General features: G+C 66.2%; 1 protein-coding gene across 4 annotated transcripts in view; it reads left to right on the top strand.

Annotated features, from left to right (window-relative positions):
- Positions 1-15,978, top strand: part of RXRA (retinoid X receptor alpha) — a 96,047-nt gene that overhangs the window by 32,525 nt on the left and 47,544 nt on the right. The window contains exon 1 of one of the 4 annotated variants that reach the window (XM_019816734.3): positions 7,467-7,490. The exons of 2 other annotated variants lie outside the window; for them this stretch is intronic. The gene's annotated coding sequence lies outside the window, so the exon portion shown is untranslated. Of the gene's footprint in view, positions 1-7,466; positions 7,491-11,365; positions 11,512-15,978 lie in introns of those variants that run through there. One more of the 4 variants, XM_045043845.1, reaches the window with a different exon arrangement.

Genomic DNA, 15,978 nt, shown 5'->3' with positions numbered 1-15,978 from the left:
TCCCAGGACAGGAGAAGGGAGGTGCAGGTGGAGCCCTCGTGGGCCAAGCCTCCCCCACCCCCGCCATGACAGTGGGGCCCATTCTGTTCGGGGAGCATTTACTGAGCATGCCTGGGTACAGGAAAAGCTTGGGGAAGGCCCAGGAAGAGTTCGGGTCTGCAGCCAGAGAGTCGGGGGTCCGGGCGGAGGCTGGGTGAGGACCGAGGTGCAGAAGTGGCCGTGGAGAGCTGTCCCGGGCCATCGTAGGTGAGAGCGAGGGGGCAAGTGTTCCTTTGGGTTGGGCTCTGGGGGGGTCCCTGCTCCATCTGAGGGCGCCTTAGGGCCAGGTTTGAAAGCCACTGGTCTCAGTCTGCAGCCGGGGAAACTGAGGCCCAGCACGGGACACCCACACCCAAGGCCATGTAGACCCTGACGAGGGCGTGTCGGGTTCAGTGGCTTTGACGGGGCGCCCTTGGGCCTCTTGTGTTTTGGAGTGCGGCCCTGAGATAATTACGCAGCAGTAATGAGCTAATTAGTCATGGTGGTTGCCCTCTCCCAGCCCCCCAGCCCCTGGTTCTCGCCTCGGGACGCTGGAGTGTGGCTCTGTCTGCTAGAGGTGCTGGGCCACTGAGGGTGGGACCCCCGGGGAGGTAGCTAACCCCCTCTCCCCATCAGTGGGCCTGGATTGGTTTTTCCTGACCTGGATGAAGACGGCTCACTGAGTCCGCTGAATACATAGAATCGTTTGTGGCCCGAATCCTAGGAGAGGGCCGGGTGCGTGTGGCATCGGGGTCCAGCACAAGCTGGGGTTGAGCCCTGGTGGGAGCAGCTGGCAGGCTGCACCCCCGCTCTCACTGGGGTGTGGAAGGTCCTGTGACAGCTCTTGGTGCCCTGGCCCGGGCCCCAGGCCGCCTCCCGTCTGTTTCCCTCTCGGGCAGGGCAGCCTGGAAGGGGCCCTGGACGGGCCTGGCCTGTGCAGGGAAGGGGCTCGTGCAGCCCGGCTTCCTCATCGCCCCACCAAAGGGCGGCAGAAGGTTCTGGAGCTGCCCGGGGTCCCAAGGCTGGCAAGGGGGCGGGGAGCCAGGCAGGGCAGCGGTGCAGTGACGTCATTCCCAGGGCTAAGTGCCGCTGCAGGCTGCACACGGCAGGCCGGTTTCCTCTCGGCCACTTTGGAGGAGGCCCTTCCCTGAGGCCCTGCTTTCACCGCGTCTTGCCTGGGGGCGGCCCAGGATCCCCGGGCTGGGCTGGGAGCCGCGGGGGTGCTGGGACAGCGCCACACTCCCTGCACACTCGCCTGTTGTCAGGGGTGGGGGCAGAGCGGGCAGGAAGCAGCTGTTCTTTCCCGCTGCCACCCCTGCTGGTCATGGGAGGGTGCCCGGTGGCCCTGCACCAGCCTCGGGTGCGAGTGTGGCCCCTCTGAGCCCGCTTCCTTTCCCCGGTGTGGGTGCCCACGCCCCTGCAGGTGCCGCTGCCACCGTGGCTCACAGCTCGGGTGTGTGGAAGCTTCATTAGCAATGGAGGAACCTGCTCGGGCGTCGGGCAGGCGGCGCTTTGGCCGCCGGGCCTGCCTTGTGTGGGGCCAGACCTGGGATCTGAGGCCGCTGCCTGGGGTCTCACCATCCAGGCCCTGGGGGGCAGTGTGAGCAGGGGCTGCCCCCAGCAGGGCCACGGCCTGGGACCTCCATCCGGGCTGAGGTGGGGCAGGCCCCAGTGGGCGCTGGGCGCTCAGGAAGGCAGGGCCCCCTGGGACTGCGATCTGGGGCAGGGGAGGCTGTGGGGAGGGGGTCCCTTCCCCAGTGGCTGTCAGAGCCCCAGCTGAGCCCTGTCTTTCTGGTCTGGGGTCCGGGAGCCCCCTCCGGGTGGTCTTGGAATCCAGGAAGCCTGGCAAGTTTTCTGGGGTGCCTCTAGCCGGAGGAGCCCCCACACCGTGCCTGGCTTGGGCCCCCCACTGCCTTTCGTAAGCTCCTCCTCTCCCCGGCTCTAGCCAGGTCTTATCTGATGGCAGAGAGCGGGCCTTTTGGTGTCAGACTTGACTTTCCCACGTGCCCTGCCATCTGACTCATCATGTTAACGTAGTAACCGTTTTGCTGATTTGTTTATCGGCTAATGATTCTGGAACTTTCTCTGGGTCAGGCACCTGGTCTCAGAGCCAGAGGGGAACTTAGAGATCCTGTTTAATGTTCTCATTTCACAGATGGGGAAACTGAGGCCTCCCTCGAGGCTGGTGGCTGTCTCTGTGCTGTTCCCACCCCACCCCCCCTGGACACCACCCTGGGTCCCATGACCAGCTCGAGCTGAGGGCCTACTGCGTCCAGAGGCTCATTTGAGGACCTGCCCCACTGTCCCGTGCATCCCACCGCATCCTTCTCTCCCTAAATGTCCCCGTGTGGCATCCATGCTCCATCCAGCCCCAGTCCATCCGGTGGGGGGCGCGGGCTGTCTGGGGCTGGGACACAGTGTCGGGCAGGTGCAGGCGACAGATAGGGCTGCAGGCATGGAGGTGCTGGGGCTCCCGGAGACGAACGCCTCTAACACAATTCATCAGGGACTGTGTGCTGCTGGTGGTCACACGGTCATTTGTTGGTAACGAGCTTTGTGGCACCATAATTTGTGCCTCTTAATTGCCAAGCCAGCACCTAATGGCTCTGGAGGTTCCTTGTTTGGGAACAGGCTTGTGGCTCTCAGGGCTGCCTTCCTTCCGCCTAAGTGACCAGGTGGTGGTAGAAGCTTCCAGAACAAGAGCTCAGAGCCTGGGCACCTTGGGTGTCCTCCTGGTCTAACCCGGGCTGGAGATTCCCCTGCCAGTCTGCAGACTGGGGACAACAGTGTCCCCTGCAGCGAGCACCCTGGGGAGCTGAGATGTTCCCACGGCCTTGCTGGGCGGGCGTCTTGGCTCCTGTAGGGACAGCCCCGCAGTGCGGCCATCGAACTTGGCTCGCTCCCAGCCCTGAGCTCGCCCCTGGCTGGCACCGCCTCTCCTGGCCTTTGTCCCACTTCCCGTGTGGGTTGGGAGGGGACGCGGCTCCGGACGGATGGTGAGCGGTGCTTGTCCATGCTGCGGTGGTGCTGCCCCGCCTGCCTTCTGTGGGTCCCCGTTGTCCTTGGGCTAACCTGCATCCCTAGCCCCTGCTCCGCCTGGAGCCTCAGCCCAGTTGCACGCGTCCCGCAGCCTGGAAGAGCCCCGCAGGGGGCTCTGCTGGATGGGGCATCTCCTGGACCCCTTCCCAAGTCGGGGTCCCCGTCGGATGCTCCCACAGCCCCCAGCATCTCTCCCTTGTGCCCCAAGCTCCATGGCTTTGGTGGCTTGTCCCCACCTGGCTGTGAGCCCCGAGGGGGCAGCAGCCACGCCAGGCTGGGCACAGGGGCCCCTGCGGCCAGTCCCTCTGAGCAGGAGAGGCAAGAGGCCCCTCGGGAGTGAGACTTGGGGTCTGTGTGGGAGCCGGGCCCACCACCACTTTCTGTGTGTCCCTTGCTGGCCGTAGCTGAGCCAGGCCACGGGGCTTCACCTCGCTCTCACCGCCCACCCGAGCCCGTGCCCTGCCTCCCTCCCACATCCCTTTCTTCCTGCCCAGGCTCTGCTGACACTGTTATACCACCAGGAGCCCCTCCCTCCCACCCGCCTCCCCTCCTGGCGGTGCCGGGTGCTCATTTCTGCAGTGCTCTGCCTGGGGACACAGACCCAGCCGGGGGGCACCATGTCTGGTGATGGATGTAACCCGAGTGATGGCTGCGGGCCAGTGGGGCGGCAGGACCTCGTGGCTCTCCGTCCCCACACACCCAGCCACGGCCTGCCTGCTTCCGAGGCGTCCCCTTCCCTGCGGAGCCCACGGGGCCGTCCGCCCACCCCTTCCCTGCCAGGAGGGGAGGGGCGGAAAGCGTCCGTTTAGAGGATCCACTGATTTCGCCGCTCACCGGTTTCCCATCTGAGCGCCCATCCCTGGCGGGCTCGGGGTGGACCGGGCGCGCAGGCTCTCTACCGAGTGCTGGCCCGCTTCTCACCCCTCACCCCTGTGGGGGCTCCCGTGTCTGCGTGGCTGTTTGCTGCCGTCTGGGTTCTGTGACTTTCTGCCACCATCTCCAGGAAGGCCCGTGGCCACAGAGCCATGTGAAGCTGCGGCGAGGACGCCGCCAGGAGCCGGGCATCCCGAGCCGGGCCGGGTACTGAGTGCACGTCGGCGCTCGGCTAATGCGGTGGCACGGCTGCCCGTCTGCCTGGGCGCGGTCGGCGTGGCCCCTGGGTCCTCGGGACGGCCCCGCGCTGCCCCTTGCTGACGCGGACGCGGACGCTGAGGGCGCCTGGTCGGGAGGGCGCGCTGGGCCTCCTCACGTCCAGGGCGGCGCCCGCTTTCCGGCGCACGCGGGTTCAGGCCGCGGACTCTGGAGTGAGCCTCGGGCTCCCTACGTTCTGTAATCCCCACTCGTTTTAGGAGTTCGGGGAGGAGTCTTCCCTGGGAACCTTACAGCTGAGAGGCGGTGGTCCACACCGCGAGCGGGCTTTCTGCTCTTGGCCTCTAGACTCCTACCGTGGTGTTGTGACTGATCTTTCTTTCCCTCCAAATCTCAAGCTGAATTAAGGCCTCTTCTCACTGAGCTGAGCTTCCAAGGTTCACGGCGTCTTGTCTGAGGTGCAGGTGCCCGGGGACGGGGTGCAGGAGCCGTGGGGCAGGAGCTCATGGGCCCCGGGCGGGAAGGTCAGGTGAGCGTCTGACGTGCGGGGGCCTGGAACCCCAGTGGGGACAGGTCAGGTGATCTGCTAAGAGGATCCAGGATGGGCCTTTGCTGACACTAATGACAGAAGCACCTTTCGGGTGCCTACCTGTCACGGGCACTGTCCCTTCTCAGGTCAAAACAGCCTAACGGGGCAGTTTACAGTTTGGAAGCTGAGGCCCTAACAGGTCGGACTGGGATTCTCACTGGGGCCTTGCCCTGCCCACCTGGCCTTGGCCTCCTCTGGGACTTCTGGGTGGCTTCCTGCTGGAGGTGACCTGGGCCGGGGTCAGGGAGGTGGTGGCTGTGGGCCCTGAGTGCCCGAGGCGGAGCTGGCCTCCTGGCCCTGGCTGGGGAGCGTTATGGATGAGGACGTCCGTCCCCTCTCGCTGCTTCCCCTGCCTCTCAGAGGAGAGCAGGCAGGCCGGAGAGAGCTGTGCCCTGTGCCCGGGCACCCTGTGTGAGGGGCCAGTCCTGCAGTGTCTGGGGTGGGGGGTTCCTACGGTGAAGGCTGTGCGGGTTCGGGTGGGGAACGGAGCTGGGGTCGGGGTGCAGGTTGCGCCCCAGGCCCCGGGGAAGGCATCCGTGTGCGCCGTCTCACAGGGTCCTCCCGAGAACCCCCTTTAAAGATGAAGAGGTGGAGACTCAGGGCCACACCCCAGTAGCCCACCAGCAGCTGGCCAGAAGCCCCTCTGCCCACCTGTTCTTTCCTTTGGGGGGCAGTGGTACCTGGGCGGGTGAGCCAGAGAGGTAGCTGGGGCCCGGGTCCTGGGTGCGCCCGGAGCGTCGGCCATCCCAGCCTCGGGGACACTTTGGAAAAGCAGCTGTACCATGTGTCCCGAGAGAGCTGACCGTTCTTGGCTTATCTGGGGTCTTAACACACACCGGCCTCAGTGTGGACGGGGGGCTCTGGGGCCGTGTGTGGCCAGGCCCCCTGCTCCACCCTCTTCAGCTGTTGCTAGCTGGACGAGGCCAGTGCCAGGCCCCGGGGTTTGTGCCGTGTGTGGACCGGGCTCTTACTGACCCTCAGTGCACTTGGGATGGGACAGTTGGTTTGACCTTAGTGGCTGCAGACCCTGGCCAGGGGTGGCTGTGAGGGGCCAGGCAGACTCAAGTAGGGGCACTTGGAAGGAAAGGAACATGTGTCAGGCAGAAAGAATCCCCCCACCCCGTCATCCTGCCCGGCTCAGGCCTGATTTGGGGAAGGAGTCCCATGTGGGGTGGGGCTGGCCAGGGAGGTACATGCAAATGCTCAGCAATGAAGCTGGGTCCTCTGTGGGGGGTGGATCGGGGGTCAGGGGTCAGGTGAGTGACCTCTAGGAGCAGTATTCTGTCCTGGTTGGAGCCTCAAGACCACGGGATTTTGCTGGCACCCCCTCCTTCCTGGAGGGGTTGGGTGGGCACCTCCTCAGCATCTCGGGCCGGCCCCCGGGTGCTTCAGCAGCAGCCCGGGAGAGGTGCCCCTGCCGGGCACAGATGGGAGACTGAGGCTCGGAGATGCGGGGGCCGCAGCGGACGGGCTGCGGTCCCGGGGTGGGGGGTGTCTCTGCTCCCGTCCCGCCTGGGTGGTCTCGGGCGTGCACGCGCGGGGAGGGGCAGCGGCCTGTGCTCTCCCACCCTCCCGGGTCCACGGGCCTGGGCGCGGGCTCAGGAATCCCACATTATCTCAGGCCGCTTCCAGCTCCCTCAGCAGGGCGCGGGGCCGCTCCCCTCTCGCACCACTGGCCACATCTGGATCACATTACCTCGGGGTGTCGGCGGCACAGCGGCCGGCCGCGGTGGGCTCCTGGGGGCAGCGGAAGCGGCCCCCTCCCCAGCACCGGCCGCGGCTGCCCCCCGCCCCGTGCCCCCCTGGACAGGAGAGGCTGGCCTGGGGCCAGTGTGGCCGTGGGAGGGCGGGGACGACCGTCCCTCCCCAGGGGGTGTGCCCCCCTCCCCGCCCACGAGGAGCCGGGTGGGGCTGGAGAGGGTCTCTGTTGGCCTGGTCTTCCAGCTTCGGGGGAGTAGCACCTGGAAATCCAGCCTCAGGGTGTGAAGGGCCCCCGGAGAGACTGTCCCCACGACAGCTGCGACGACGTGGGCATGCGGGGAACTGAGCCCCAGAGAGGTGGATCCCTCGCTTGAGGCCGAGCAGTGCCCCGGCGGGCCCTGCGGGGCTGTGGACGCCATGCGCCCTGGAGGGGCAGCCGGGGCGGCGGCCTTGGGCCTCGGTGGGCAGGCGGTGCAGAGCGGGGACCCGGCCGCCTGGAGACCGGGTGTGAACCCAGGCGGGCTCTTAGCCCCCTGCCAGGCCGTCGGGGCCTTTGGGGTGTGTCCTGGGCGTGGAGTCTGCCTTCATGCTGCCTCCCAGGCCTTCACTTGCCCCCCTGGGCAGTGGGCGTGTGTGGGCGCACGCACCCGCCCAGGGGCACAGCACGTCCTTAGCGCCGGCGGGTGGAGGGCTTCGAGGGGCGACGCCGTGCCGGCTTCTCCCTCACCAGGCGCCACCCCGGGACCTGCCCAGCCCGGTTCTGGCAGCCCCGCTCAGCCAGCACTTTTCGCTGACCCGGCAGGAACTGCTAATTAAGCTAATAGTTCCCAGAGCTCCCTGACATCAGTTGATGGTATCGGCCTTACGGGAGACTCTGCGATAAGACGCTCTCTGCCTGCTTGGCGTAATTTGTCATTAAACAAACACCGCTCGGCTCGCTCTGGAGCCACCTCTCCCCTCCTCGGAGAGGCCACCTGTGTGGTTGTGCTCCAGGCCTGGGCTGCCCCGCGAGGGCACCCCGCTTCTGCGACGCCCGGGAGCCTGGCTGCAGCGGGTATGGATCTGGGGGGGGTGTCTCCCCAGCCCCTGGGGACTCTTCCCAGTGTCTGAGGGGTGAGGCGGGGGGCTTCCCCAGCCCCATCCTGCGGAATAGCAGCCTGCAGAAGATGAACAGCAGGGCGGTGGTCCCCGTAAATCTACACCTCGTCCTGGACCTTGTCTGAGCGGGCCCCTGTCCCTGCAGCGGCCTCCTCCCAGTGAAGGAGGACACGTCTGGGTGTGTGGCCCTGCCTGCTCCCAGCTCTTGCTCCCTCGCTGCCCGGTGCCCCCACAGGCTCCATGAAGGGCTGCTCAGGGCTTGACGGGGGCGTGGCCAGGCCTCCTTCCAGAAAGAAGGGCAGCGGTCCCAGGGCTCCGATGAGGGTGCCCCTGTGGGCCCGGGGGCTCCCTCCCAGCGCCGGTCACCCCCTGCCAGGGGGCCTCCCTGTGCTCTGATGCGGTAGAGATGCTCCCTGTGGAGTGAAAAGGCCCAGGCGGCAGAAGGTTCTGGAAAGTTGGCTGTCTTGCCTCTCGAGAGAGAGCGGGTGTCCTTTTCTGTGGGTGGTGCACACGTGTGTGTGTGCACGTGTGGCTGTGGGGGGTGGTGGCCGCCACACCTCTGAGGGCCTTTTGGGCCCTGCTGTCCCCACGAGCTCCCCACCCAGGGCCCCCTTCCCCGGACGTGCTGCCTGGGCTTGGGAGTCATGGGCCTGGTCCACGGTTCCACCTGGGGCGGCTGGGTGACCTTAGCGCATTCCCCCCAGGCCAGGCGGGCCTCTGACCCCACGCTGCCCCACCGTCTCCTGCAGCCTTATGGCTTGGAGGCGGCAAGGGGGGTCGGGGAGGCCGAATCGGGAGACCCCTCCTCCCAGCTCAAGGCCCCATCTAACCCGGAAGCTTGCACGCAAACACATGGGTGTGCACGCACACACACATACACGTACACTTGCACGGGGACCCCGACTCGCGTGGGCCGGTGTGAGGAGCAGGTGGCGGCCTGGGCTGGGCACGTGGCGGGGGGCGCCTGACTGCCTGACTCCCCGGATCTGGCCTCGGTCTCCTGATGTGGGGACAGGAAGGAGGCCCGCCCGTCCTCACCAGCGGATGCCTTCAGGGGCCTCAGGGGGCCGAGTGGGCTGACGGTTTGGATGTCCTCGGACCTGAGCTTGAACCCGGGCTCCACTGCCGCCTGGCAGAGCCTGCTCTCCCCCCACGGGCTCCCCTCTGGCCGGCTGCTCCCCTGCCCTGAGCGCCGGCTGCCTTCGGCCCCACCGGCCCCTCCTGTTCCCGGTTCTCCGTGAAGCCCTTCCGGGTCCCCAGAACCACACCGGGCCTCCCTGCCCCTCGACCCCTAATTCCCTCCTTTGCGTGCTGGTTCACCCTCTGTCTCCCGCAGTGGGCTTTCTGCCGTGTCCCCACATCTGGTGTGGAAGGCAGGCCGGTCACCCCTCATTTGGAGTTCTGTGTCTCTCTGTTGGTGCGGCCTGGCTGTGCTGAGCCCTTGGGGATTTCAGGGAGCCAGTTGTAGCTTGGCAGCCCCGGTCATCCTTCTTCGTCACCCCGAGCTGTCCCCGGCAGTCGTCTGTGCTTTGTGCGGGATGCAGGGTGTGGGGGCGCCCAGACAGACACGTGGCCCCTTGGAGCCGGTGGTGAGGCTGCAGGGTGGGCAGGGCCGGCGGAGGCAGGCTCTGGGGGCCGGGGGGGGGGGGGGGGGGCCTGGAGGGAGGGATGCTCCTGGGCCAGCCCTGCTAGGAGAGGACACGGCCAAGAGGGGAGGTGGTGGAGGGCGTACCGCAGTCACGGCGGGAGGCAGTGGCCAGCCCGGGGTCCCCTCTGCTAGCTCATTCGGGATGCGATGCGTACCAAGGGCCTGGGGCAAGGCCACATCCAGCTGAATGGTGGGTGGCGGTGCCGGGAACCTTAGCCCCCGAGCTGGAGATACAGCTGGGGGGGAGTTGGTTGCAGCCGGGGCCCCTGGGCCGGCTCTGGGGTCAGCAGGTGGCAGGACCCTAGGCCGGTAGCAGACGGTCCCCGCTCCCCAGGGATTTACCCCAAAGCTGATCTGCCTTCCCACCAGACCCCCACCCCAACCACATTTTTGCCCTCCTGCTGGCCCCATGGAGGCAGCTGGGTGTGGGTCAGAGTGGGGTCCCTGCCGGCCCGCTCCTGCAGGCGTGTCCTTGGGGGAGTCCCTTGCCCTCGCGGGGCCTCAGTGTCCTCCTCTGTGGGGCGGGACCTCCCTGAGAGTTCAGTGGGACCGTTTTCCTGGAGCACGGGCCCCACTCATTTTGCTGATAACTCAGCAAAGCGGCGTAGGCCGCAAGCAGGCCCTGGGCTGGGCTGGGCTGGGCTGTGCAGAGGGGCGCGTGTCAGCTGAGATGGCCTGGCGAGGTCTGGGCTGGTGGGGTGCCCCGAGGCCCCGACCTCGCCCCGGCAGGCCCGCAGGGGACTCCTGTCGCTGTTTCACAGCCGTGGCTCGCGGGCCTGGGACAGAGCCTGGTGGCTGACGCTAGGCCCGGTGCCCCCTGGCTCACTGGGCCTGCAGCCCGGCGCAGGGGTGTGGCAAACCGGCTTTGGGGGTGGCCTCTGCACCTTTGAAATGACCCAACCCTTGTGTCCGCGAGTCCCTGAGGACAAGGGATGTCACCCAAGTTGGGGGACGGTGAGGGGAGGGGGCCGAGAGCGCTGTGCCCGAGGCCAGCATCCCCCCTGCGTGGCACGGCGTGGCAGGCGGGTGGCCTGACAGGATGGCAGTGGTCCTTCCCGGGTGCCTGCGTGTTGAAACCAGTCGCTGACGTGGCCGGCGGTGTTGAAATAAGTGCTCACGGGTTTCCCAACATCCTGCCAGCCCGTCACAGGACCCGGTGTCGGGAGCCTGGTGCAGCCTGCGCCTCCCGGTCCGGGGTGCCCGGCTCCCCGCTTCCTCCCCGAGGAGACAAGGAGAGGCCGCCCAGGGCTCTGGCAGCGCTCGTGGCAACAGGAGGGGGTGACACTACTCCGGGCCCACGTAGTCCTTGTGACCTGCCCATTTTCCATAGATCACTGGGCTTTGGACTGGGGGAAGGGGCAGGATTTGAACCCAGAGCTTGGAGCCTGTGCTGTTGCGGCCTGCAGGGCAGGGAGGAGAAGGGAAGGGAAGGGAAGGGAGGAGCGGAGGCAGCCCGGGGACATCTCTCCAGCCCGGTGGGCGTGCACCAGTCAGGTAGCAGATGGTGCAGCCGAGGGTCCCGGCCCCTGCGCCCCCTGGGGACTGGCCTGGCCGAGCGTGGGCCCCTTTCTGGGCTGACCTCCTGTTGAGGAGATGGTGGAAAGTGGGGGCCCTGGAGCAGGGCCTGGTGCCTGGGACTGCCCTGCAAGAGGGCAGACAGCGGCCGCGATGGCTGTGGTGACTGGTCACCCCCTGTGCTCCAGGCCCTTGACTTTGGGGGGATTGTGGAGCCTTCCCTTAACCCCTAGGGTTTCCGTGCTCATGCTTGGGGCTTGAAATGGGGCTTGGAGGGCCCAAGTGACCTGCTGGGGTCACACCGCCAGTAGGCAGGAAACCCCGTCCGCGCTGCTGGACGGTGAAGGCCACCCTCCCTGGGGTTCTTCTGGGTCAGACCGGGAGGACACGGTATGGTGGGAGAGTGTGATCTCGGGGGCACACCCCAGCCCTGCCCTTCTGAGGTGGGCCACCTCGGGCCAGTGGCCCAGGGTCCCCACGGGGACTCCGCCAACCCGGGCACAGAGCTGGTTGAGAACACTTCCAAGGTCTGGCTCTCTGGGTGTAGGCGAGCGGGACAGGGCCTCGCAGGACAACGAGGCCCCTGCTACGGGGACGGAGGGGCCCGGGCTTCTGGGAACCTGTGGTCAGGCCTCACCCTGGCTGTGGCGTCTGACTGTCGCTCGTCAGCAGGGGAGGGGCGCTGGAGACTGGTCTCTTATGGAGGAGGAAGCAGATGCCCAGAGACGATGATGGGCTGGGTCTGGGCCACACAGCGAGGCAACCGCCAAGCCAGGGGCCCTGGAGAAGGGGGTGTCGGGAGACCTGGGCTCTGGTAAGCTGGGAGTCCCTGTGGTTGGGGTGGGGAGGATGTGGGTGACACTTGGGCTGGGACTGCCGTGGTGGGAAGGCCCGTGGCCCCCGGAGTGGCTCCTGGTTATCGAGCACCTGCTGTGCGCCAGGGCCGTGCTCAGCCACGCCGCTTCCGTCCTGAACTGTGCTCCAGATGAGAACGTCCTAGCCCGGGGGGTGACGTCGTTCCCTGCGGCCTATGGCCAGGAGGGGGTAGCACTGGACTTGGGCCCTGGTCTCAATGCCTCCTGCTAGCAGGGGTCCCTGCATCTGTCTGCCGCCCTCCCTGGGGTTGTGGCAGGGGTGTGTGTCCCGTTTGCACAGAGTGCAGGGGTTGGTTTGGAGGGGAACACAGGAATCTACTGTGTTATAGCTGGAGGAAGGCGAGTGGTTCCTCTTACGGGAAGCCTTCCTTGATGTCTGCTCTCAGATAAGAGTACCTTTTCTCTGTGGGCTCCTGGAAGGGTCTCCGTGTGAGTCTGGACCACGCGTCCCTGGGCAGGGCCCGGCCTTGTTTATCTGCCTATTCCTAGCACGGGTGTCAGTGGGGAGCAGGGGTCTCATTGGCGGCACTCCCTGATATGTGAAGGGAGCAGAAGCCTTTCTGAGGACAGGGGCGCTGAGACCAGTGGGGTTGAGTCAGATGCCTGCGGCCCCACCTGGCCATGAGTCATGTGGCCAGGAGTGGAGCCCAGGTCTGCTGGCTGTGGGCCGCTGGCCGCTCTCCACCTGTGTTCACCATCTGTGGGGACGGATGAGGAAAGGCCAGCTTTGTGGCCCCTCGTCGACTCCACTTGTGTCCTAGCCCCTTTTCTTCATATGTGACGGCCTCTCTTTGCAGAAGAGGAAATAAAAACTCAGAGGGGTTGTTTAACTGCTGGGGGTTGCGCAGCTTGTCGGTGCTTTGGGATCTCTTTAAAACTTGCTGCTGGCTTGGCTGGTTCTCGGTGAATCCTGCATTCTGCCCTGGCTCGTTCCTACCTGTCTCACCACCACCCTGTCCACGTATTTGTAAGACTTCACGGGGGACCTCTGCGCGCCAGGCCCCAGGGATGCCTGATGGACCAGTTGGGGCTCCTACCCTCAGGAGCCCCCAGACCTTAGCAGCCTCAGACAAGCCAGCAGGGGGGCCTCTCAGGGGTATGTGGTAGAGGGGGTCCCTGCTCTGGCTAAGAGGATCATTAAGGGCGTCCTGGAGGAGGTGTTGTTTAAATTGGGTCGGAGAGAGCCAGGAGACACGTAGAGGGAATTTCGGCCCAGGGAACACCCCGTCCAAGCCTAGAGGCCAGAGAGCCGGCGTGTTCCTGGAAGTGACCTGGTTCCCAAGGCTGGGGGAGGAGAGTGGGTGGGCCCAGACAGCACGAGCAAGAGGGGGGCGGGGGTGGGGTGGTGGCCGCTGTGGCCGTGGTGGGCCCGGGTACCACAGGAAACCTTCCTGCTTCCAGAATTGGAGCGGCTCCTGGGTGCTCAGCTGGTGCGGTCTGGGTCTGGGAGGTGGGGCGGGGCGGGGCGGGGGGGGGGGTTTCTCCTCGTGGGCCTTGGCCCCTTCTGGAGCTCTGGGGCATGCTGGGGGGAGCTGGCCCTGGGCAGCTGGCAGAGCTCCCCCTCCCCCCCCCGCAGGCCCCGGCCCAGAGTAAACCCCGGTTCACGTCTGGGTCAGCCCAGGGACCATTCGGATGGGCTGGCGTTCGAGTTTGCCGTGGCCTCTCCTCCTGACGGCCGAGGACCACGGGCTGGGGGAGGCGAGTGGGCGGGGGTCCGAGCAGGGAGCTCCCAGGGCTTCTTCCAGCTCACCTGGGGGCGGGGTTGGAGGGGCTCCTGGGTGGGTGGAGTTTTGGGGAAAATCAAATCTGTGTTGGTGTGGAGGGGCTTTAGGTGGGGGGTTTGTGCCAGGGGCCGGCAGACAGGGGGATGCTGAGATTCTATACAGCACTTCCCCCCCGCCCGCCCCCAAACCCCAAACCAACCACCCCGTGACTCTTTTACCAAAGCCAAAGCGAAAAGCAGCTACCGCGTCCCCCCCACTGCCAAGGTTAGTGCCGCGGGCGTCTTGCTTGGGGTCGGCCTCTTTCTCGAGCGCAGATAGATCGTGGCATATCCCGATGTTTACATTTGAAACAAAAACGGAGTCCAGATCTTTGGTTTCTGGCAAAGTTGGGATGTTCCATAGAAGCAGCCTGCCCTCTTTTGGGGGAGGAAGGAGACCTGGCCTTTTGGTAGGACTCATGGACAGCGGAGGACAGGACCAGGGTGCTCCTGGAGAGGACCCAGGACCCTGGGGGTCCCGTGCTGGTCGCTGCCCTCCCGCTTCCCCGAGGGCCTCGCCCGGGGTTGGGGTTTCCAGGGGCTACCGGACCCCCAGCATGGTGTGCCTGTGGGGCGTGTGCGTGTGCTCATGCCTATCTAGGCCTCACTGCCCTGCCTCAGTCGTCTCCACCCACCCGTGAGGGCACAGGCTCCCGCCAGCACCCCTCACGTCAGCGCCCCTGCTGCCCAGCTCTTCTGTGTCTCCTAACACGGCTGTCTCCTGCCCCCCCACCCCGCACCTTTGCCCGGGCAGCCTTGATCTCATAGTGTGGCCCATACTGACCAGCTGTGTGGCGTTGGGTAGGTTGAACTTTGTGTGACGGAGCCTCGCTCTCTGTCTGTAAAAAGATGGCGATGCCCGTAGAGCGTTTGAAAGACCCGAATGAGGCGCACGTTCTAAAGCGTCCAGTGCGGGGTCCTGCGCATCAGGGATAATCAGGGGACTCTGGCATCCCTCCGGCTGGCGTTTACAGGAGCCGTTGGGGCACCTGGCAGGGGCATTTTTGCCATCTGAGGGTACAGGGGCTTCCGGGAAGGACCTGGCCAGCATCCTGCACCTGAGACCAATGAGCCGTCTGGGCTCAGAGGGGCGTTAGGTTTCACGTTGTCTGTGGGGTTCAAGAGAGGCCGGAAGCCGCAGTGAGGGCCAAGGGCCCTGGAGTTTCTGGGCCTGTGGAGGGCTGGAGTGGCTGCGGGCCGCACTCACTTCGCCGTGGCTGGCCGGGCGGGTCGGCTGGCCTGAGTTCACCTCCAGGCCGAGCGTGGTCTGTGCGTCCTGGGCCCACACCCTCCCTTCCTCCCCGGCACACTCTCGGCTGCTGTTCCTGACTGGGGCCGGCGGGTCCTGCTGGGGGCCCTGAGACCCCCGGCCTGGAGGTGAGCCTAGTGAGGGGCCTGCACTGGAGATCAGGGGCCCTGGCCAGTCTTGGTTAGCGTCTGGGACCTGGTGGGGGCGGAACCCTAGGCTTGTTGCTTCTGAGCTGTGGGACCGGGAGCCCTCCCTCTGTTCCCGGGATATCAGGCCACTGATGGGCTGGGCCGGTACCCCCTGATCACCCTGTGCCGTCCCCTAGCGCAGGGGTGGTGGCCTGAGTTCCTGATCACCTGACCAAGGGGCTCGCTCCGGGGCAGGGTCCCCGTTGTGTGGCCCCCGTGGGCAGCCGGCCCCTTGCTTCGAGGCCGAATGTGCTCACCGTGAACACTGCACATCCATCCCGCTTGTGTGCGGCTCTGGGGACCTCTCGGCCTGGGGACCCCACACGGCCCCCACCAACCCCATCACCTCTGTCCTGGCAGCTGTCGCTCTGTGTCTCTGTCTCTTCTTGGACCTCACGTCAAGGCCTCTTGAGGTGCTTGTCCTTACTGAAGCCCTTGCCTGTGTGGTGTCATGTGTGAGTGTCCTTGGTGCTGGAGGCAGGACTGTGCCTGGTGAGGCCCGCCCTGTGCCGGCCTGGTGGCCCCGGGGTCTGGGCACCGCCGCCTTCTCCGCCATGGCCGCGAGCTTCACGCTGGGTGTCTGTAGTGGGGGGCGGGGGATTGTGGGGGAGCCTGCCCCCAGTGTCGTCACCGTGGGTCGAAGCAGAGTCTCGCGTGGCCTGGTCCACACGTGCCGTCTCCCCCTGGTTGGATCTTGCCCTGTTCTCCTGGAGATCTAGAGTTTTTGTTCACGGTTTCTGCTCTCTCCGCTCCCGTGTGTGTGTGTGTGTGTGTGTGTGTGTGTGTGTGTGTGTGTTCATTGGTCGCAGCCTCACTGGGGAGGCGATGGGGGACTGAGCAAGGCCCCAGGGGCCTGGGGAAATGCAGGGGTGGCAGGGCCGGTGTGGGGCTGCCGATGGCATGGCCTGGCCGACTGCCTTTGGGGATTAGGGGCGCCCTCAGCAGGAAGCTGCAATCTGGGCAGGGCCAGGGCAGGGAGAGAGTGCGGGCGAGGGCCTGAGCTCCCGGGGGTGCCTGGCCACCGCGAGTGTGATGGTTATGCACAGGGCTCTGCACCGGGACCCTGGCCCCACACTTTCCTCCGCTTTAATGCTACCCCCCCACCCCCACCCCAGGCGGGTTGCACCCTCCTGTCTCAAGGTGGAGCGGAAGTGATAGTCTGCCCTGGGGGGACCGTGGCCTGGAGAGAACTGAGGATACTTGCTGG

This window comes from Felis catus, chromosome D4 (genome assembly GCF_018350175.1).
Source record: "Felis catus isolate Fca126 chromosome D4, F.catus_Fca126_mat1.0, whole genome shotgun sequence".
Classification (NCBI taxonomy): Eukaryota; Metazoa; Chordata; class Mammalia; order Carnivora; family Felidae; genus Felis; species Felis catus.
The sequence above is the reverse complement of the archived record's forward strand: the minus strand, read 5'-3'. Positions and strand labels throughout refer to the sequence as shown.